We start from the raw sequence: 23,880 nt of genomic DNA on the forward strand, positions 1-23,880 counted from the left end.
TTATCATTCATTTCTTTCTCTTCCTTGTGTTCAGTTTGCTGCCAGGTTACAGTCCTCTGCTTCTGCATGTTTTCAGAACCATTCATTTTTGAACCCTCTGGATTGAATTCAAATCAAACACATGAAAAATCTAAATCTAATCTGTTGAGAGGGAGAAATATTAAGAGTTCTATGATATATGGTAAAATATATTCTAAATGACTATGCATAGCTAAAGTACAAAATTCAATGCCAACCACCCTGATATATACAACGTTTTTCTTTGCATATTAAGCCACTTCTAGACAAACAATTCAATTTAAATACAGACAAAAGCTCACCACAAAAGTGGTAGTGGTTTTGTGCCTAAAATTTAATATTTATGTTATTTGTAACTGACAAGCAGCATTTTACATAGCACAGAATTGCTCCTGAAGTGTCATATTTCTTTAAGGCAGCACCCAGATCCACACACTGACACTTTCACTGTACTGGAATGCCATATGGTTGGTAACAACACGAATATATTTAACCGTGAATTAAGGCTAGTGCAAAATGAATGACTTACAATAAAGCAAAACATTCAGACAAACAATGCCTGAAACGATCATTAATAGCACAGTGCTTCCAAATGGAACAGCCAGTTCACTGCATGCGGCCCCTGCGAGAAAAGAAAGCTGCGCACCCTGGATGTTTATGAACTGCACCCCACTGTACGTATGAGTTATTACCCTATTAAAATATCCAGAGTTATGCTTAGGCATTTTCTGCTACAGGCCACCATTCCAATGAAAAGCTAAATGACAACAATCATTTATAATTCTTCCACTAAAACCCCAGGGTTTTATGTCATTATGGTCCCTATAAGCCACAAGAATCTATCCTAATATCAACTGGAACACTCTCTCGTTGCTCTATTTCTGCTGCCTGAAAATTCCTATTGATGTGCTGTGCTGAAAAACTATTTACAATCACCCCATCATACTGAAATACAATATGATGGCATGATAGGTTCACAAAGTCAGCTTTGGTAGGTTTACTTAGTCCTGTAAATGCAGTCCAATACAAGAGATAAACCTGGACACAATAATATTCTGCATTACCCAGAAACACAGACAGACATGCACACACATATATTCCAGCGACTAGGTTGCTCTACGTTTTTGGTTAAAACTTACAAAGGATAGTTACAAAATAGTGTTACAAAAAAACTGTAGTCGGTTTTTGTCTGGATACTTTATATAAGCCCTCTCAACTCCTACCAACTCCAAAGCTCAAGTATTGGGCTAGTCTATATCCATGTCTGAGTGGTGACCACAATGTGCGTACCTCCTGAAAAGAAGAGACAGGATGTCAAGACAAATATGGCTGTGGCTGTCAGGGAAAGGAGCAGTAAAAAAGCATTTGTCCATATTCCTCAGTTATGCCTGCCGTCTCACCATCACAACATCCATCTCTATAACCATCATCCTCCTCTTACTCTCCCCTCGAGAGAAACGGAGTGAGAACCAGGGAGGACACGTGTCTGGAGATTATCTACAACGAAGCAACACTGGAGACTCCATCCACCAAATTAACACTCTCAGCCCTGAAGTATAAATGAAGGTAGCATATGACTGCTCAGGGAGCTTTTTGGCTAATTGGTCTATGGATTCCTGAATGGATCATTGCTTTCCTGATCAGTGATTGATTGCTGGATCCTTTGTATTTGAGTCCAGGTCTCTGAAAGCTGAGCTCCATCAAGCCTGATCAATGTAAGGGCTAATGAGGTATTCACACATGGGCATGTACTCTGAAAGGGGAAGTGGGATGGTGGCTTGGCCAGGTGGAAGAAATAGAGGGAAAAAAATCATTATGGTTATGTCATACTTTCTTCATGCAGCAGATGTTTCTGGATATTTCTGGATTCTGCACTTTTAATAAACAAAAAAACCTAGATTAATCAGAAGCAGTTGTTGTGTATTGTAAAACAATATTGACAGTCAATTTAATGCTTTTCATAAATCAGTTATAGAAGCTATAGGGCCTACGTACAATTTCCTGTGGTGATGTTTTACAAAAGCCCATAGCTGATGACACTAAGTTACCGGTACTTGTATATAGTTTTCTCATTTTGACCTAAAACTGTATGTAAAAAAATATGTAAATATTTTTAAATGGTGTTGATAAAGAGAGAATGTGGCAGCTAACTGCTGAACTGCTATAGATCTATAAATACCATAACACCCAGATTGTACCAAATTATGAAGATCTGCCAATGAGAGAGAAGACGTAAGGTGCAACTACTGGGTCTGGGGAGGATTATGCTTGCAGTGCAGTGCAACATCTAAACTGACTCCATATCTGCAGAGATGGTTTGACTATGACATTTGTGGTGTAAACATACCAGAAGCTTTTAACACTGTAGGCCCTACAAGAAAATAAAACGCTGTGCACCCTGAACGTTTATGAACTGCAACCCACTGTACGTATGAGTTACACAATATGGCCTACAAGACGCAACCTCTAGGTCAGGCCAAGCAGGTGATACTGAGTAGGGGTTGTACTGCAGCTTGTTCTCTGTCATTTTAAGATTAGCTGCCCTGTAATGCAGTCTAAAACAGAGGGAAGACACTGTTTTTATCTAGTTTAGGTTACTCTTTGTAATTAAAATATTCTACAAGACTCATGTAGGATGAAGACTTACAATGGACTAAATTGAATTTTTACAGATGATCTCGCAATAAACAAAATACCCTGTTATGAACTGAGATCTTGACTGCTCAAATTAGGTTTCATATTTGTGATCCATGAAGTTACCCATGCTTTATGATGGGAGCCATAAGAATCAGGTTCACCATAACTGCAATTATATAAGACGCTTGCTGCCATAAGGATAGATATTACAGTTACAACTGAAGTGATACCTCAGCCACCCCAGACAGTGTAAGGACATAGTTACATATTGTGGCAATGGACTTCTTGCTTCAGTGTTTTGGCTAATTAGTAAAACTGGCATGTCGAGGTCATGAAATGTAAGGCAGAACCAGTCCTTAGTGCAAATTAGAAGTTGTACTGCTATAAATGAAACCTTGTTTTGGTCATAATGTCTATACTTAATGGTGAAATGTTAAGAGTTTCGCACTGTTGGCTCCTTAAGAGAAAAATGACCAGCCTAACCTAAATACAGCCTTCACTTCCAGACTGTACAGATACCATGCTGTAACAGTGCATGTGGCACACAGCGAGATTGGATATGCCATATTCCTTCACTTCATTACACGCTTCCTTGCAGACGACATTAACAATTGCTTTGGAAGCAGAAAAAAGTGTTTGATGTTCATTATCCTTCCCGTTGAACCCCCCCACCCCCTCCCCCCCTTCCTCCTCCTCCTCCTCCTCCTCCTCCTCCTCAGTCTTCGTCTGCCTTCCCAGCTGGTTCCTCTCATGCTATATAAGACAAATCCCCCAAATTAGAAAAGATCACTGCAAAAAATGAGCTGCAATTTCATATTGATGATAATTGCATTTAACATTAATTATCTATTTAGATTATTTTGCAATTCAGATGAGGTAAGCGGGTAGTTAGTGTTCCTAACGGGCGACAAGGCGCGGCAATCTGCCCTGTTCACTAATCTGGGGCCACAACGCAATACCTTCAATCAGTATTTGGGAGTTAATACTGAGACAAAGTGACATGAAGCGTGACCAATTGCAACTTTCAGGCACATGAATGCCGAGAGAATAATCACCCAGCGAAAGAAATGTTCGTTTTGAAAACTACTTATTCCTGTTAGACTGTTAATGTAAGTAACAAATCACAAAATAGTTCAACTCTCACCAGACTTCTAAAGGGATATCCTGTGCAGTGGGACTTGCTGGCATTTCGTGTCTCAATTACATTAAATGGAAGTCCTGTTGTCTGCCGCCCACCTTGCGTCTGGAAGAACATTGGTGATAACGAGTCCTGTCCGGCTCGTTCTCCCAGGCCATTAGCAGGAATCTGATCGGGCTCGGCGTGACAGGCACAGGTCCCCGCGCTTAAGCCGGCGCCATCATTAAGACTACGGCTGACACCTTCAGAGTCTCTCAGCCTTGGAATGAGTGACGCGGCGCACGGCGTCTCGCGCCGTTCGAGCCCGTCTCTGCGGGACTTTCATCACGGGTTACCAGGACGACAGTCACGACATGGCGGGCAGGAAGCCTGCTGGAGCTCATCGCTGTGTAGTCGTGCAGATCATGAGGTGAATCAATAAGGGGCATGTTCACCTCTCAGGCCAAAGACATCCTACTGCCCAATGCATTGGCTGATCTAGGATGTTCTAACGCACATTGACAACTAAAAAACAAGCATGCATTGAACACAGCTTGTTTCATACATACCATGTGGAGCACACACTGTAATATAAAACCCTGCCCCAATCTATCTAATATGGATTTTTGTTACTTCTATACAAATTTATGTGTAAAGTCAAACATCAGTACTATTTTGAAATATGACACAAATCTAAATCTCTAAATCACACAACTGGCCTCCTAGTTCCCCTCGGATACACAGTCGTGCACCTAAGAAGCAGGTTTAGGTCATGAAATACATTTGGTTAGAAAGCAATAAAGGCGCAGAGCTCCGAGGGACTTTAAAAAGTAATGCAGAGCGATGCCTGCTCCTTCATCGCTGCCTCAGCAGAACAAAGTAAATATATTTACATGACCTGTGCAATCATTGCAGCCTCAGAAATATTGACGTCCCCGTGCAGAATTGAGCCTGCCTGTTACAACAGAATGTTGCCACCTCAAGCATCTCCGACCCCGAGCCTCCGCCCGCCCGCACGTCAAGGTGCGGAAATGTGACTGCACAAGCAGGAAAGCTAAACAAATTGTTCCAAGTCAAGTCTGAAGGAAAGTACATCCGTCTTGTGCCTTGGTGGGTGATGATTGAATTGTGCGGAGACTCTGAATGCACTTGCAAGCGGTGCGGATTTCGGCGGAGCATATACTTTTTGAGCGACGTCACCGCCCCCGACATTTCAACAAGGCTGGAAGTGCACCTTTAAAATGGTGCCCCTCTTCTTCAGACTCAGGCTTTGCGGCATGAAGAATAAAAGGCCATAAACCAGATGTTTTGCTGGGTAAACGGGTGGAGCGAGTGAAATTTGTTCAGTTGATGCGGTGGCCATGAACGGCTGAGGTAAAAATAGGCACGTGTCTAAAAGGAGAAGAAAGGACAGCAAAACTAGCTGATCAGGTGAAGGCATTAGCGCCCGCTGTGTCCACTAATACCCAGCCAGGCCTGACATTTCCCTTCCTGCACTTCAGTTGACCAAACAAAGCAGGCGTGCTCTTTCTCTTCCTCGCCTCACTCCCGCCTCCCTCTGCTGCTCCACCCCCACCGACTCCCCCAACCCCCTGCCGATGCCACATCCCAGCCCAGAAGGCGAGCGGCGATTGCCTGGGAACCACGCATGGGCTGCTTTCTCGGCCAGCCAGCCACGGCGCCGCAAATAGCAGCGGCCAGCCCCTCCCCTCGGTCTCTCATCTCGCTCACGCTCTCGTCCTCGCGCTCTCTACCCGCACACGCAAATAGCGTCCTACTGTGCTTTTTCTCTTGGGGTCAGTCTGCTAAACGGCTCTCTAGAAGGTTGGCCTGCTTGTTTTTAAGAGGCCTCTTTTTCTCTGTTCCCTGGCTATGAGTGCAGCCTGAGTGGCTTGGAGTTCTGCTGTCTTACCAGTTCACTTCCCAGCTGTGCTAAGAACACCTCCCCCCCTGCTTTTCACATACAGCTCATGCCATTTTAGTCTCAGCAACTTCACACTTCCATGCCTTTGGGGGGGGTTAGGTGGGTGTGTGTGTGTGTGTGGGGGGGGTTTTAAAATAAGCTCTTCAGAAGAGTACTCGATGTGGATACATTACACAAATTGGGCAGGACAGTAGATGATGGGGACAGCATCACGGCACACTGTTTCACACTCCAGTGACCTTGCTTACTTAATGATATCTCCCATGAGCCACAAGGAGCCAAGCGTAAAGCTATTACTGAGTCAGCCTCCGCCCCTCCATCCCTCCACCCCTCCACCACTCCGCCACTCCGTCACCATTCAAGGCTCCTCCACACGCACAACATGCGGCATTTTAAAACAATATTAACCCTCTGCTGCTACAATGGCATTTAATCAATTGAAATCTTATTTTGGACAAGCAGTGAGGAAGTGTGCGCCGCCCTAAAGGGATTAGGTAGGCTACATTTTCGCAAACCGTGCAGTATCCCGGTACATTATAGACAAATGGTATCAACGCTGATCAAAATGAACTGAGACATATTTCCTTGAGGCGGTCATGCTAAATTAGCACTCTAATCAATAGCCACACATGATAATTATTGCAGACATCCCTGCATGAATCATGCGTTAACTAGTAATCTACTACTACTGTATAGCTAGATCAAATTAGATGCAAAAGTCACTCCGTTTACATTTGATGTATGATTATACACATCGTAGAGTCAATTTTGTTAACATCTACTAAATAACAAATATGTTATTCTACTCTAACAAAGTAACAAGTAACAAAGTACTGTTATTGTGCCGCCATCCTGTGTGACACTCCTTAAAATGCCATGATGGGCATCTCAGTGGACCAATCAGACAACACCAGGAAGAATTCTGAGCTGCCAGATGGGCAGATGAATGGTCAGGTGTCTTCTGCGGGCTGTCTGTCTGATGGTGATGATGATGACTCTGTGTTTGGCAGGTCACTTGCGCAGATGGTGAGTGCCTCGCGATCCCACAGCTTTCCCCAGTCGGCGGTGCGATTTCATTCGACGCCTGACATCAGCCTCATGTCTTCGCAAATTGCCAGCTCAAGCGTAAGGAGTGGTCAGAGAAGATTAGGAAACCAATGGGCGTGAGCACCTGCCTCCACCGTACACACGCGGTCGCACTGGATGGGGAAGACGGTGGCAGCAATTGCAAAACGAACTGCACCATAAAATGCACACCACCTGTCCGGCCATCTTTTTAGGGGTCATATGTTATGTTGTGCAGTGACCGCGTAGCCTACAGTGTCATCAGTGCATTGTCAACAACAGCAAAAAAAGAAAAAGAAAGAAACTGTCCATTTTTGTGTGTGCCGAATAACAGCAAAGACGAGCTCTCGCACACAAATGGGCCTTGTATACTCCCCGAGCCCATAAGCGTGGAGCGGGTTGACTAAATAACATTAACTTCTGCTGAATAGCAACACCACCTCATTCTGACAGCGATGCGGTGTAGTGGCCATTTCATACGTCTTTGGTATGCATCAGATACAGTTTGGAGTGAATGCAGCCATTTATGATTGGAATAGCAATGACTTTTGTTTTATTGGCATGGACTGCATGGCTTTATCAGGCTTGCAGAGTAGATGTTGTTAAGGCCATGGGTGAAGCTAATAGCCATAAACTAAAGGTCACCGATATTGACTGGTGAGTAAACATTTTAATCGGTCTTGAGCGTGTGGTTGGAGGGGTTGCGTGAAGGTTTGACTCCTGATCAGGTCTGAAAGAGAGAGCGGACATTGGGCGATGTTCTAGACCAGAGGGGAACAGAACTTGACATGTCATGGACAAACTAATGGGAAAGACATGACAGCACAGCACATCTTCCCAGTGAGTCAAGCTCTAGTTGTTGTCGCAAACATTATTTGACAGACTATTTTTGCCCTTCATTTTTCGTCTGATTTACGGAAATATGGTGGGCACACTCCATAAAAAAGTGAGCTTCACTTTTTAGATGACACATTTATTAAAACAAAGACTGTGTGACTAACAACAGACAGATGATACAGAGAATAATACAGATGAACATCCAAAATGTTAAATACAGGAACAACATACATTAATAGAAAATGGGTCTATAAAATAAATGGTTTAAAATTTATGAATTGTTTTATATTCACTGCAAAATCACACTGAATTCTCCCAAGATATTAGCCTGTAGTACTCTGAGGCATAACAGCCAGTGACTTAGGCAGCATAGCTAATGATATTCAAACCAATCGGGTCATTCTAAAGAACTGGGGCTTGTTTGTCTTGTATCTTGATTTTCCTTTGCATTTTTAAAAAATCGTGATACTGGGCAAATCGATTTTTAGGCTACATGGCACATGCAGAGCGATCAAACTCACATGGCATTATGACTAATGTTCAAGACATAATTAATGTAATGTGCTGCTAATGTATTCCCTAGCAGCCACAAAACCCACATGACACTTTACACCACTTTCAAAGCACTAACCAATCCTTTAAGATTCCCATGAGATGCTGTGCAGTTCTGAGCTAATGAGAATCCTGCGGTACACAGGTGACCTTCTCTTCCCAAAGCACAGTCTGACCCTGCGGCCACCTCATAGCAAATCCTAATTTGCTGACACAAGATCACAGAAGCCCAGCACCTAATTAAACCCTCCTGCTTTAGGGGTGATGCTCGGAAGAGCTGGTGTGTTTTTACTGGCATCGTCACTGGTCTTTATATAGCTTCACCGAGCACCTCTACTCAGTGATCAACAGCTGTGCTGGAGTAAGGCTTGGAAGACATGATTTCACCGTATTGCAGCCGGTGAAACAAACTGGATAATTAATGTGTTGTTTGTCCAACTTTACTTTGAGAAGAAACTTTGATTAAAAAGTTGTTTTAATTCCAAAAGTCTTTGATATGTTTTGGGACGTTTTATACTAGCTGCAGATCCTACCACTGTCTAAACAAGCCTCAAGGAATATCGTATCGATTCACAGACAAGTAAAACACAGGCTTGAATTTTTAAACATTGCTGCAAGTAGCAGTTTCAAAGTGATTCTGTCTCCTGCAAATTCGATATGTTTCATCACCTTTATATAAGTTCAGCCTCCAAAAATCAATGAGGTTTGGGATACTGTGTATCCTACTCTTGGTTAAACACTTCAGGAATCAATAGCCCAATAACTGATCTGGAAGGTGTCCAGAATGACTTTCGAATGCATGGATTAGATCTAAGCACAGTTTCCACAGACAACAGGTCACACACAGTAACATCAGTGAATGCCTACTTAATTTGCATTCTTAAGTCTTACCCTTTGCATTTTTTTGCAGAGTAGAAAAAAACTATTTAGACTAAATACAGTACATGTGTACAGTTGTAAACTTACAAACATAATGTTTGGTCACATTACTGAGCTAAAGGGGAGAAATGCCAGTGCTTTGGGCAACCATTTATTTAAACAGAAACCTGGAAAATCCTGAAATCCTGAACGAAACAGAATTATTTAACATTGACTGTTCAATACGGAACAGCTTGTATGCATGAATTATATGCAATCCATAAATTAAAGATTTGTGCCTTTGTCTTTGTCAGTCTGACTCTTAGCAGAGACCCAGAATCATAATCAATGAGGGGAACATGGGGTTGTGTACACTGAAACATGGCTTGAGTGTAAACATGTTACGAGGCAGCTGGGACACGAGCTGCTAAAAGGTTGTCAAAAAACAAACGGGTAACAACCGTTCAACGCTGACAGTCCCTACGAGATTCTCGTCATTTTACTCAGTCATTGCATTTAGCAGAAAACCAATTGGAAAAATGTGTGTGCAGTGTTGAGTTTGTATGTGTGCTAGTTCTTGTCAAGGTCACTGGGGAAGTCCCATATTTTCCCCATGTTGCTGCATTATCTTCTCGGCTACTGTACACGCTAGCAACCCCAACACAGCAGACTGGATTGATCCTCCTGACTCTCTCACTGTCTCTCACTGTGCCTGGCCTTCAGAAGAGTGTGCACGGTTATATGCAGCACTAATGAATGTCACTGCACCTGCACGTGGCCGCAGCCTTCACTGCCCCCTCCCCCTACCCACACACACACACACACACACACACACACACACACACACACACACACACACTCCTTGTGGGTTCCATCAGGCAGAACGTCTCGTGTCTCGCGCTTATCTTCCCTAGGCACTCGCCGTCACGTTGCGCCGAACCTTTCATCAATCTTCTCACCCCGCTCCGCTTCCCTGGCAACGTCGGGCCGTGTCAGCGAGCAGGACCTTGAGCGGCTGACTGAATCGGCACAAGACACAGCTCCGCAAGACCGTTCTGTCGTCGACAAACATCTTGTTACTTTTTATTGGACTCAGGAGCTACTGACAGAAGGGGTACTGACAGAACAGACCTTGAGTGGTATTTTTTTTAAAGCTGAATGAAGTAAGGAAGGTCGTTTCACTTCTACTGACCGGCAGGGGTAGCGGAGACTGACCGTGGGCCGTCTCACGCAGCGAGACTCATGCAGTGACATGGCGTGTGGTGTAGTCAGTAAAGTAGTCTGCACACATGGAAAAATGGCCTTCTACCCCTTCTCACATAGTTTAATTTGTACGCACAACAGCCCCGTGAACTCACATTTTGTGCGCTTGGCTCAGTAAGAACATGCTAGACGTTTCTAGCTTGCCCGCTAGTGAGTACGGCGACCCGGGTTCACACTGATTGTGCTGCTGCTGTTAAGCTGATATGTTCTCAGTGTTACGCTCGAGCTGCGTTTAGTTGGGCTGTGTTGTTACTCGCAGAGCTAAGTGCTAGTTTTACAGTGCGCTAGCCTGCGTCTGTGTCCCACGGGGCTCCGCTTCTTCCCCCTGCAGAAGCTAACCCCTGCTTTTGGAGATGTGATGTTTAGCTACTTCTGGTTTCCCAATGCTTTGGTGATATTCTTGTGAATCTGTGTGTATACAACACGTATATAGCTCACTTCAAACTATGCTGGACACATTTGGAGCCTTATGACCTGCCTTTCGCTTTCTTGGTCTGGACAATCTGAAAGGCCCATGTTCAGAGCTGACCCAGACGCAGATCAGTGTCCTAGCTGTTCATGGGCTAACAAAAAAGACCCACATCCTGGTCCCCTTTAGTTGTGCCTGTGGCCACTGGGAAACTCGGGAGGCTACTGAGCATACAAGAGCCAGTTCAACACCTTTTGATTAAAACCTTTTTCTTATTGATTTGCATTTGATTGGTGTCGTCCATGCCGTGTTCCGTTCCTGTGGCCCTGTATTTCCAGCACATGCAGGGTTGATCTCCATCCACATGATATAGATAGTGGCTATTTTTGCTTTTCATGAGCGAGTGGGTGGTTCACCCTTCTGTGCAAATACTCTGATTGGTGGCTTCCTTAAGGGCATGTGGCACCTCCCACCCACACACTGTCCCAGGAGCCCACAGTGGGAGCTGTCCTTGGTGCTGAAGTTTTGTTGCAGCCCATCCTTTGAGCTCCCACGCAAGCGGATTTTAAGTGGATTTCATCAGAAACAGCATCTCTGCTGGTTGAGTCCACTAAACATGCTAAAGAGGAGGCTGAGCCACACTGTGTTTGAAGTTGACTACTGGTAGCCATACATGGCATCCCCCCCCCCCCCCCCAACACTCCAAAATATCAGTAGGGGAGACATTGCTGCCTTGTCCAAAATACCAAAATACAGGTGTTCCTCCGGTTGCCTGTAAGGTCACTTGGTAGCACAAAATAAATACAAAAGGTATCAAGGTGTACATCAGTGGGATGCAGTGGGGCTGAGAAATTACCTCCCTCTCACACACACCTGCGTGTTTAGCAGCTCTGCTGAACCCGTCTTGTCCAACTAATAGACAACTCCAGTCCTGGAGGGTTTTATCTGGCACAGTTTGGCTCTTTCCCTTCTCAGACTCCACACTCTGACTTAACATGCCAGATAATTGCCAGATTCGTTAGGTCTCCCCAGACTGTGCCGGACTGTGCTCTCCAGGACCAAGTCAGTTGGAGCAGGGAAATTACCAGACTGTGCTGGACTGTGCTGTCCAGGATTGGGTGACTAAGAGGAGGTAAATCACCAGGCGTGACTAATCCTCCAAGGACCAGAAACCCCTCTGATCATATAAATAAAATGAAAATTCAACACCGTATCAAATGTACATTTACTCACTCGATTTAAACATTTAATTTGAAACGTCTCTCTTGCCCATCAGTATTTAATCAATATTTCAGCCATATTTAAAAGAACTGAGGGGATTATGATACATAGATGTTGAAGATATAATAGAATTTATTTTTGTACATATGAAGAGCCACTGAAGTATAGTACAAATATATTACCATTGTTTCAGGACTAACAATCCGCATGAGGTCACATACAAATCATTAAATTTGAAGATCAGAAATGCTTGAACACAATGAGAAGCTCCTCCCATTCTAGTCACGTGCTAAAATCCCTGTCTAGCTCGCATATGCACACACACAGATGTAGATCATCAGCCAAGATATAAACAAATAAGGGAAGGTATCCTGCGTGCTCATTTCCTTCTGACTCTCGGCAGGCACAGAGCCTGGCAGCTGACGGTGGATTCAAGGTGAGACGAAGACGCGTTGAAGTCTGGCCAAAACCAACAAACACCACACGATTGAGACAAAAAAAAAAGATATAAAAAATGTGTGTATTCATAAAAAAGAACAGTGAAGAAGATGTGAGGAAGGCATCTGCCGATGGAGAGACAATCGTGGAGAGGCGAGAGACACACACATCGTGCCGGTCCTCCGAGGCTGCTGTTTGCAGTTGATGTAGGACAGCAGAACTGCATGCAGTCATCAACACACTCCAAACCAACGGCTGCACGACAAACTCACATTCACGAGGGCCTAATAAAGGGTCGTTAAAAACTGATGCTCATTATGATTTAATGTAGTGTTTTTTGGCTGTGCTACATGTTTATAGAAATGTATATCATTGCAAAGGGATTTGTATGGTCACAAATGTTTATTAAATGTTTTTTTTTTCAGGTAGGACAGATGATAAATCTTTACTCATAGGAAATAGTTGGTGCCTATAAAGGATTTGTGACAATGGAGAGGCACAAAGATCAAAAAGCGCAGAGAGAGTGAGAAAAAGGAGAGAGCGAATGAATGTAGCTGTCCTTCATGATGTCACACACAAGTATACATTTATATATATATATATTTATATTATATATATATATATATATATATATATATATATATATATATATATATATATATATATATATATATATATATATATATATATAATATAAATATATATATATATATATATAGGGCTTAATTTGAGCCGGAACTCTTTAATTTTGAAGCGCGCGTTCCGGCAACTGTTTGCCTCGATCCGGTAACATTTTATACCGCCAGTGTAACAATTTACGCTCGCCGCCCCCCGGTCGACAATTTACGTTCGTCACCCCCCCCGGTCAACAATTTACGTTTGCCACACCCCCCCCCCCCCCCCCCCCCCCCGTCGACAATTTACGTTTGTCATATATATTTTATATATTAGGGGTGGGCATCGATTAATCTAGATCAATCTCACTGAAATCTTGAAATTAATCTAGCTAGATAAAAATGGCTCATATGCATGTTACCCAAGTAATGACTAAAAGTCAGTTTTTGAGATAGGGTTTCTTAATACAGAGGGTGCATTAGACCAGGCGCTCATCTACTGTTTCCAAAATGCATCAAGAGAAAGCTGTAAGCTACTCGTGTTCAACGGTTTATTCAGTTAAACATGAAAATAGTACTGTATGCCTACCAGTGGGGAACTGTCAGGGCCCTCTACGCCCTCTCAGAGGGCCTAAAATATTATTAAAACATAAATATATATTTATCCAATTTTATTTTATCTACTTAGAGTTTGAAAATTGACATCTAAACAATTACAAAAATATAAGCAAATAAATTATTCAACCGTGTCTATTCAATCTGTGTTGGAGGGGTTAAGTGGAAGCCTGTGAGCCTGTGTCTCCCCCTATCAGGACTGTGATGCCCGCTGTTCATGTAAAGAGGGCCTGGCAGTTATAATTCAATGCAATACCAGTTTCAAATGACAGTAAAATTGACCAATCATATCTTCCCTCTTAGTGGGCGGGCTTAACTGTATAATTTCCGCCCGCTGTGGCGACGCTAGCTGTCGTTAGCATACCACCGCTAGCTAGTTTCGATTCATTCCTTTGATGCCCTGTGCGTGTTGTTTACATATTCCGCTTCTGAGGAACACGGAGCTGTAAAACCTTATTATTTTAATTTTAATTTTCTGAAACCTTATTTTGCTTAAAAAGTTATACAGATGTTATTGTTTATTGCGTTTCTAAAGCTGTACTGTCGTCTCAGTTTTTTCTTTATTGCAGTTAATTAGGAAAGGAAACAATTAAAAAAAATGTTGGGGGGGGGATTGGGAGCGGGCCCAGGTTTAATGGTCACGGTTCGCTACTGATGCCTACATACTTTAAGAGGGCATATTCAGTCAAACATTAATTTGTAAGCCTACATACTGTACATTAAAAGGGGTTGATAACATGTTTATTCAGCTAAACATGAGATTTGAAATGTAAGCCAACATTTAGTACATTTAACCTATTTTCTGCGGCAGCGGTGACTCTTACCCTGGGCTGCATCAGTGCTTGACCCAGCATCAGCAGCATTAGCAAATGGGTGCTTTGCGTTTAAATGGTACTTCAGACTGGTAAAACTCCTACAATAAACTAATTCTGCGTTGCATAAGGTGCAAACAACTTTAGTCTTATCAATGTCTCCATTACGAAGCTTCTTAAAAATGAATTTTCCATGAAGCAAACCTGGCGGCTTCGTGGCTGCATCCATGTAAGCACATGTGCGATTTGTTGTGGGTGGTAATTCACAGGTTTGAAAAGTCGTTCTCGCCCCCTACTGTACAATTTGGTTAGGAATACAGCAGAGCTAAACTATCAAGGTGAATGTCATCAGTTTGCTTACCTATTTTGACCCAGTTCCCAATCCAACTTTAAGAATAGATTAATGGCGATAATTTACTCTTATCGCCCGATAAGAATATCACATTATTGAATGCCGTTAACGCCGATAATGGCCCACCACTGAGATATATATATATATATATATATATATATATATATATATATATATATATATATATATATATATATATATATATATATACACACACACACACACACACACTATATATGAATGTGTGTGGGTATGAGACCCAGTTATTCAGTATATCAAAGAATCTTGTTCCTGAGGGTAGCATTTGCGTGTTCCGGTACGCTCTTACACTTCTCATCCAGACTGTAACCACCGGAAATAAATTATTTAGCATTGTGTGTGTATGGTAGTCATTTTTACCTGAATGGTCTAATTACTCATAAAGAATGCTTGCAGGTCACATTAAGCTTACGCGTGTGAGAAAGACACCTCGGCAGGGTTCATCCTTCTGCATTCCAAATGACCACATTATGCTATTTTATGCTTCATAATCAACACCTGAGGGACTTTTTTCCCGATACATGTTTTCCCCTGAGCGTCTTTTCTCTCCTTGTCTGCGCATGGCTGTTTTGCTGTTGAGACAGCTGATATTGGTGCTGGAGTGCTCTGGTGTAAATTGCTGCTGTCCACTCTGGCCTCCTGATTGCTATGTGATTTTATAATTATTACTAGATATGGAGCTTTTTTCCTGGAAGACTGATTCCTCATGAAATAATTTCACAGCCGTCTCATGAATGAAAGGCATCTTTCATATAGAACATATGTGCCTTCAAATTACCATAACTATAAACAATGTTTTTACATACAGTTCTAAAATTAAGCATTTATTAACTCCAATTTTAATTGGTTATTATTTATATCGCACATCCATAAGAGTGTCTGCTGTATTTCAGATAGACATACATATGGGAAAAGCACACTGGAAAGCAAGACATATATTCCAACAACATTTTCATCATCAGTATCATTATCCCCATCATCAGCAATATTGATCATAAGCATAATCCCAAAAGAAAGATCTGTTTTATGAATAAAATAAAACTTGGCCCTCAATAAATGCAGTCTTAGATCTTGGAGACCCCTACTGCGTATATAAAGTATATTGGGTTATAAATGTATTTATCCTTTTCCGACATAGATCACACAGCTCAGTGAACAAAACTGCTGTCCGGTATTTTATTCACTGCCCCATCCACTAAGCCTGCTGCACTGCCAGAATAAGGCTCACACAGACAAGACACTCGCATTGTGTCACCCTGAATTGTGGTCATTAGAGTCGTTTTCTTCAAACGTATAGAGTGATATATATTAGTGGAGAAACCACGCTGCAGGCCGTGGCGTGAGCTCGTGTGTGTGTGATTTATGCGACAAAGTGTTGATCCTGGGACAGCGGCAGCTGGCTTTGCATTTTGCCACCAAACGGAGCGTCTCCCCCTTGCTCGGGGGCCTGTGAAACGCTGGCGAAATCACCTAATGAGGCGTGAAGGCAGGGCGGGCACCCGCCGAGCAATTACCCGTCCCCAGGTAGCGGCAGCTGTGGGCAGCCCTAATGGACTAGGTGATCTACAGCCCGGGTAGTGATGACGGAGTGATCACAAGCGTTCGCGCCGCGCCCTGCCGCTGTTCGACTGGCCTCGGACAGCCCGCAAAACCGAGCGAAACGAGACAGGGGAGGAGGGAGGTGAGGGAGGTGTGGGTGGGGGTGGTGGGGTATGTCCGTGAGGAGATCAGATCCACCCCTGCGGTTCTTCTTTACTTTGGCCACTGGAAATGGATTAAGAGTCTTCCCATGACGCCCTGATCAGCCCCCTGGGCAACGCGTAGCTGGCGTGGCAGGTTTAATTGCAGTTGAGGAGGACGGATGAACACGATGGGGTTCTGATTCCCACACCGGGGCCCGGCTGCACCAGCGGACTCACTCGGCTGTGAAAGCTCCACAGAGCACAGAACACCAATGTGTCCATTTTGACCTTTCGTGACGGCACTGGTTTAACTGCAGTGCCTGATTCATAAGGGGATCAAATCACCGTCGAGAGGCAATCCCGGCTACGTTCGACGGGGGCAGCTCGAATTCCCGTTCTTAATGATCGCCTCCAAGGCTTTCGTCGTTCACACTGTTCACACATCCGCTGGTGTGTACACAGACCTCTGAAGGAGGAATCAATAGTGGGTGTGCCCCCTGCTCCGGTTCTCAGAGACACAGAGAGCATCACCAGTGCTCACAGAGTTGAAGGGTTACTTAAATGAGCTGAGAAAATTCCATGCACTCGGAGCGAAAGAACCTGCCAAAAATGTTCTTAAAATAGCATGAAAATAGACCAGTGTAATTCCAAAGCATTTTAACATCTGTGGTCTCCACAAAAGGCCTTTGGGTAAAAAAAAAAAAATCCCAGTTGATGAACAGCTGCGCCAATGTGTTCTTATTTTAGAGTATTGCAGAGTCACTAGGAACCTTGTCTCATAAGATAGATTATCATAGTCCAGGAGCAATGTTTTTTAAGAAGTTCAACAGCTGCCTATTTTGACCCCAGGAGGCCTTTTGAATGCAAAAAGAGCAAAAAGAGCATCCACAGACTGCTGCTTTCATGATGTTCAGGGATGTTCAATTTTGAACGGGAGATTAAAAGAAAACCAAATATGATTATCAACAAGCCAACAAAATAAGATGAGTTGGGAAGCCTGTTGTGTGCTGGCAACTGGTGGCCCGTTAGAAAATCCTATTTTCTGTTTGTTTCCTGGTGAACTGATAATAATTAATGTGCCCATGTATGGAATTGAAATCACACTCCTCTGAGCCAGTGGTATAAGCCAATCCCTCTTCTGAGTTTCTGTTAATCTAAAATGGTAATATTGAAGTTACACATATTAACCAACGCATGAAATAAAACACGCATACGCTGCAATCAATCTAACATCACTAATAATTATGCTGTCACTGCTTCCTGATGTTGCTAGCAGTTGTGACTCACCCACCTGCTGTCTCACACCCATTCAGCAATGTGTGTTTGCAGTTTCTTAACACAGCATCGTCCTCCAACTTCACATCTTGGCCGTGCTTTTACCGACACCCAAATCAGCCTTTTAGTGTTAACATTTGCGAGGGGGGGTTGTACTTACAGACCATAGTTGGATGCTGTCAGTTAAGCAGGTAACTAGGCATCTGAACAATATCATTTAATAGAGCTTCTTCCAGCATCTTTCGTGCTTCGGGTCTAACGCTCTACCTTAACGAACCTACCAGGTCCTGCTCACCACTGCTACACCTCCACCGACCCGTCTTTCACTCTTCTGCAGAGTGCAAGTGAACGCTGCGAAAGTTCCCAACGAAGGTGTGAAATCTGGCATTTGTGAACATACACACACCCCACTGACTAACGCAGCCTCCAGGTTTGGATATTGTCTTCGTTCGCTGATATTTTGATAAGATTATATACTAATCCCCACGTTGTTCTCACAAATAGTCCTTTGAGCCGAATCCTTAATGTGAATAAATTGTCGTGCGCTCAACCTCCTACTCCTTTGCCTTTAAATCAGGCTTTTAACGTAGCGAGGGGCTGGGCATGCGAGCAGGAGTTAATTACAGCCTTAATATAGAGAGCAGCGGCACAGGGAGGACGGGACGAGGAGGCCATAACTCCGGCCATAAAGCCGTCACAGCCACTGTAAACGCTGACCGGGTGTCCTTGGATCAGGCGACGATGTGTGGGCATGTGTTTGTGCGTTTGTGCCTCTGTGTTTGCGAGTGTGTGTGTAGGTGCGCTAAGGCTGAAGCCCGTGGCATTGGGGATAAAGGGCAGAAAGCCCCCAAGATCACCAGGCTAAAAGGAAGCCAGGCAACCAGGAATGGAGGTTAAATAGATTTATGAGAGAAAATTGCATCGGGCTTCACATCTGGGATCCCAGTCATATTGCAGGAATAAGAGAGGTCATATATCTGCAGAACGATCCACGTGTAAATACTGCAAATGGGCTCACAAACACATCGAAACACCCTTCACCCAAACGATCACACACACACACACACACACACACACACACACACACACACACACACACACACTGAACACCCTTGATCACACAATGAACATAAAAAGGAAACAGGTATATTTCCAGCACGTTTTGTTCAGCCTTTTGTGAAGGCTGTATTTAAAACAGGGGTCTTGGTAAAATGGGTTTTCCTAATCCTCCCCGGGAGGGTGAAAACTGTGAGCCACAGATTGGGTGCAGTCCACCATCTCCAGGTCCTGGCGTGACAGAAAATAGCCATCAGAAACATCTGATAGCAACTATTAATCTAGCCAATCAGGTCATCGCATTGCCGCACCCAATGCCAGCAGCTCCTCCCCCCTGCATGTGCCAATGATAGCACGAGTCACTGTTCGCCCGCCCATTCTTCTGCTCAAAAGTCACCGGGTCCTTTAGAAAGTCACCGGGTCCTGTTTTTACAAAAAAAAAAAAAAAAAAAGGATCTGTCAAATAGGACAAAATTTATATCTGCTGGATTCAAAATTCAAGTACACTTGCACCTGCAAAGGAGTTGAAATCTATTTGAAACTGAACCATTTACCTTTTGTTTTATTTTGCCAATATAATACCCAGGAAATGCACTGGGACAGAATATTTGTTTGAGCTTGCTTCATTTATATGAATAAAACCATTATTATGAATCCATTATGAATATAGTAGAAATGCATATAAAAATATATAGAATGCACTTAGGCAGTTTTGTTATATAATGCCAGCATCACTGTATAATTACAGACTGCACTTTCATAATGCCTGAGGTTTTTATGGAACATACTGCAGGTAGGATTGATTCAGTAACAGAACCCGTTTCCATAATTGAATCACAATGGACTCAAGTGATAACGGTAACCTGATTCGTGAAATATGTTAGATTATTAGCATATTAACATGCACACAGGAAGTGCCTCCAGGAAGACAGCTGCAGTGGGCTGGTCTCAGAGCAGGTGCTTCTGAGGCTTTAACTGGCTACATCCCAAACATTTTTAAAATGAATTAATCATTTGGTTTACTAGCTAACTTGAAAAGAGTTATGTTAATAATAAACTATTTTACAGAAAAAAACCCCAGAAATTTGTGTTTTCAAAGAAGAATAAAATAATAAAAAATCCCATAAGCTTTTAAATGACGAACATTTAAAAAAACCAATTTACATTAGCGAAACAGCATTGTGCGCATGCTCACTACGTGACATTTGTTGCTTAGTAACCAATGCCTAACTTCCGGCTTATATGTTGGCTGAGAATGAAGTCAAATTTATATATATTTATATATATAATCTTTTCTTTCAAAACAACGACATTTGATTCTTTATTAAACTAATGGTGTAAATTAAAAAGTGACCTCATTGTGATATTTCTTATTTAATTTAATGATCAATATATGTTTACCTTATAAAGGTTTAGCCGTCGTCCCCAGCTGGACTTGCCGCAGTTCGGCGGATTCGGCGTCGCGCTACAGCACACACAATGCGAGGTTCGAATCCCACTCACACTCGTTGACGCTGCTTGCTGCTTCATTGCAGCATCTGCGCCGACGGGGGGCGGCCCTAGCGACCCAATCTAGCGCTGCGGCAAGTTCATTTTCTTAAAATTACTACAAACTACTTTCCCTTCTACAAGTCTACAACTTCGTGTTTACGCGTACACTGTCGCATTCATTACACACTCCACACAGAGGACACTCAAACTTTCACAAATTACGCTTTTTAGAATAACTCACAAAGTCGCGTTTTGCCCTTTTAACTTTACACACCTCAACAACTTTCACTCGTTTTTGCTCCTTCAACTCACCTACTTTTAACAGTAATGCAGTCTGCCCTTACGCGCCTCCCCTTGTTCTCCTTCATCGAGCCCGCGCCACGTCGCCATGTTTACTCTGCTCCTCCGTCAACAACGTTCACTTGCTAAGATCATTCTAGCTAGTTAACCTCACTCATAATACAAACGTTAGCTGCACTAAGGCCAGCTTAACTAGCTTAGCTACAAAACCTACATTAGCTTTCATTCGGTACTACTAGTTATCTTGAAAAGCAAAGATTGCCTAAATTATTACATTATTTTACACAAAGAATACAGAAATTGGTGTTTTCACAGAAGAATAAAATCATTTAAAAATCATATGAATTTTGAAATGACCAACACTTAACCAATTTACAATTTACAGCACTGTGCGCATGCTCGCTACAACTTCACAAGCCCTTTCACGCATGCTCACTACTACTTCAAAAGCCCTTTCTCCACGTGGTCAGCACTTGTTGCTTAGTAATCAAAGCAAACTTCGAGCTTATGTGGCAGTGGTGCTTTCGTTTTGATTTCTTTAATTCTTATTTTTTTATTTTGTATGTTATTACATCTGAAATGTCCTGAAATGAACTCCCCAAAGTTTAGTGATGATTAAAATGTGCCGCTTGAGATTAGCTGGTTGTGGGAGGAAGGGCTTATGTATATATATATACATGTTTATTTTGTTTGGGGGGTTCCCCTTAATCGGTTGCACGTAGGGCGCTAATTGATGTAACACCATTCTTATCCATCGAGTGTTTTCCCGGGTTTTTGTCACTCGGATGGCGAACGTTATATGGGTAGGCACGACGATTTCTCTCTCTCTCCAGAGTTGTTCTTTGGGGACTTTAATATGAAAACCGCAGTAAAACCTTAGTTGACGAAAACATCAATAAACCATCGCAAACATTGTTAGTGGGATTTTATTTGAGTTTACTGCATACACAGTTCTTTGTGCACAATTTTTTGATCCTCGTGTTTTTCCCCTTATTTGTTAGGAGAGAAAGAACAACTAAGTGCGTGTGTGTGTCAATTGCGCCTTATGTCTTGTACAGGTATGTTTTATTTGCTGTTCAACATTAAATGTAAAATGTAAGATTAACTATATGTATCGATATTGCCGATCTGTAACGTCACTGTGCTGTTTAATGTCGTGCTTCGTTAGTTCATCTTCGCTCCCGCTTATTTTTTTCTGCTGTTTATCTTGTGGTCATTCGTTGTTCAGGATATCTGTATTGTCTTGTTTTCTGTTCACTGAGTGTTTTCCCGGGTTTTTGTCACTCGGATGGCGAACGTTATATGGGAGAGAAAGAACAACTAAGTGCGTGTGTGTGTCAATTGCGCCTTATGTCTTGTACAGGCACAAATAAACGGTGAGGCAAATTGAGATCTCCAACTTCTTGTGGCTTTCTTCCGCGATTGGGTGCCAAGCCCGTTGACATCTGCTACACTTACATGTGCTCATTTTATTTTGCAAATTAAAAATGATTATAAAACAGTGCTCCTTCACTACAAGTACAACTATACACACATCATAAAGATATACATATTTATATTTTTAAATCATGTACAACTATTTACTACAGGGCAGGTGGGGCATTTGGCTCACTAGACCTGTTCAAAAAACGAACTTTTTCATTAAACTTATTGAAACTGATATTCCTATTCTCCAAAGTCTAAATTAACTAAAAATCTTAGTTACTTTGATCTTGGACCTTGCTTGCCTCAAGAGCTATGTATTTTTATTGTTGATGTTTTTCAAAAATGCTTCAAAATTCAAGATTTTTATGGCCTTGTTTTGGTTGTAGATTCCCAGAGATTGATCCTATGGCTGGACGACCAAATGATGCCAAATGATAGGTAATAAAATTTTCTTTTATATGGTATAAAACACATAGACACTATGTATATTTTAACTATATTTAATGCAAAAACATACATATTTTTGATGCTTGGAAAGGATGAAATCGTATGATACATGACTAGCTCTATTGTACATATATCACAATGATCACATATTACATTGAGAAATAGGTTTGAACCAATTAAGCTTTATATCTTAATTTAAGATTGTGAACTGCTGAGATCATGGCATCTGTAAGACAACTACACAGCCGGAAAGTGGTCAGCGATATGGAGAACGAGGCCCCACGATGCACGATGGAGAGGCCCGTTAAAGCTCTTGTCTTCTTCACTACAGCCATTGCTCAGATCCCCAGCAGAAGCCTCGCCTCCTTGCACCTCAGCTTAACCACAGACCAGAACCCCATTTCCGAGAAGAACCTTATCACAGAGATCACTGTAACCAGTGGAGAATCTGGCAAAAGTGCAACGTGCACTACAACTCTACAGTTTTTTTTTGTCTATGATGCATGTGGTAAACCAGTCTTGGAGCAGTAGGAAGATCTCTGTGGAATCCTGCAACCCACCTGGGATGCCACAGGCAATTTACAACTTGTTCTTGATCTGACAGGATCTTGGAGAGTAGGACACCATGTTGAAGGAAGGAGCGAAGTTAGGCGGTGTGGAAACAAAGTGTGTCACATATCATCAAAAGGCGCCGGGGTGCCTGGGACATCAGATGGAGAAAGCCTCTCTAGAGCTGTGCTAGTTTTTGGTTTCGTCTGTAGCTTTCCAGCACCGAGGCGCTAAATCAGCTAAGATCTTCATTCAGGTCGCCGAGCAGAATCCCAAACCCACCCCTTCCCCTTTCCAATAGCATCTACAACGTCTGAAAAAAAATTATGGAAATTCATGGAAAATTAAAACTGTAGAAAGAGGGTCTGGACAAGATCAACCCCTATCCATGAGTGGTGTCTCTTATGGACGTTATAATTTTTCATTGGCTTTCAAAGATAAAGTTGTTCACTGGATTACTGTGATTCACGTGTCAAGGTTCAACCATGATAGCTTTCCAGTGAGCTGTGTTGCCACTCGTTTCAATTCAAGTTACCATTGTGTCCTGAAGAGAACACGAGTGGCTCTTTGCTGCATATGTGTAATTGTTAACCAAGAAGTTCAGCAGTAGCCCTTACTGGAACTGGTCTGGCTATGTATAATTAACAGTTGAAAACAAGTACCATTTAAATCATTTAATTAGCCTTTGAGACAGTTGAGTGTTGATTGCCGTGAGCACCGTGTACTTTAAAGCCATTGGCTAAATCTGGGAGATTAATTAGACCGGCCTAATAAAATCAATGTGGCATCACAGGACGTTAAAAAGCATGATGCCTCTGAAGGCATATAAATAGATTCAGTGTGAGACCTCCAGAGAGACAGTCTCTTCGTAAAAGTGTCTTCAA

At 42.6% G+C, this 23,880-nt stretch overlaps 2 long non-coding RNA genes across 3 annotated transcripts; one reads left to right on the top strand and one right to left on the bottom strand.

Moving 5' to 3' along the window:
• Positions 1-15,701: 15,701 nt before the first annotated feature.
• On the bottom strand, positions 15,702-20,965 carry LOC143513763 (uncharacterized). Its single transcript, XR_013130643.1, has 3 exons — positions 20,588-20,965; positions 20,186-20,362; positions 15,702-19,207 (listed from the first exon to the last, which is right to left on the bottom strand). It is a non-coding gene; the product is annotated as an uncharacterized LOC143513763 (long non-coding RNA).
• Positions 20,966-21,091: 126 nt separating this feature from the next.
• On the top strand, positions 21,092-23,458 carry LOC143513764 (uncharacterized). Of its 2 annotated transcripts, none has more exons than XR_013130645.1 (3): positions 21,092-21,951; positions 22,387-22,438; positions 22,648-23,458. It is a non-coding gene; the product is annotated as an uncharacterized LOC143513764 (long non-coding RNA). The 2 variants fall into 2 exon arrangements; XR_013130644.1 differs by having other exon boundaries at positions 21,092-21,938.
• Positions 23,459-23,880: the final 422 nt, after the last annotated feature.

The sequence above is a fragment of the Brachyhypopomus gauderio genome, chromosome 5, assembly GCF_052324685.1.
Source record: "Brachyhypopomus gauderio isolate BG-103 chromosome 5, BGAUD_0.2, whole genome shotgun sequence".
NCBI classification, from domain to species: domain Eukaryota; kingdom Metazoa; phylum Chordata; class Actinopteri; order Gymnotiformes; family Hypopomidae; genus Brachyhypopomus; species Brachyhypopomus gauderio.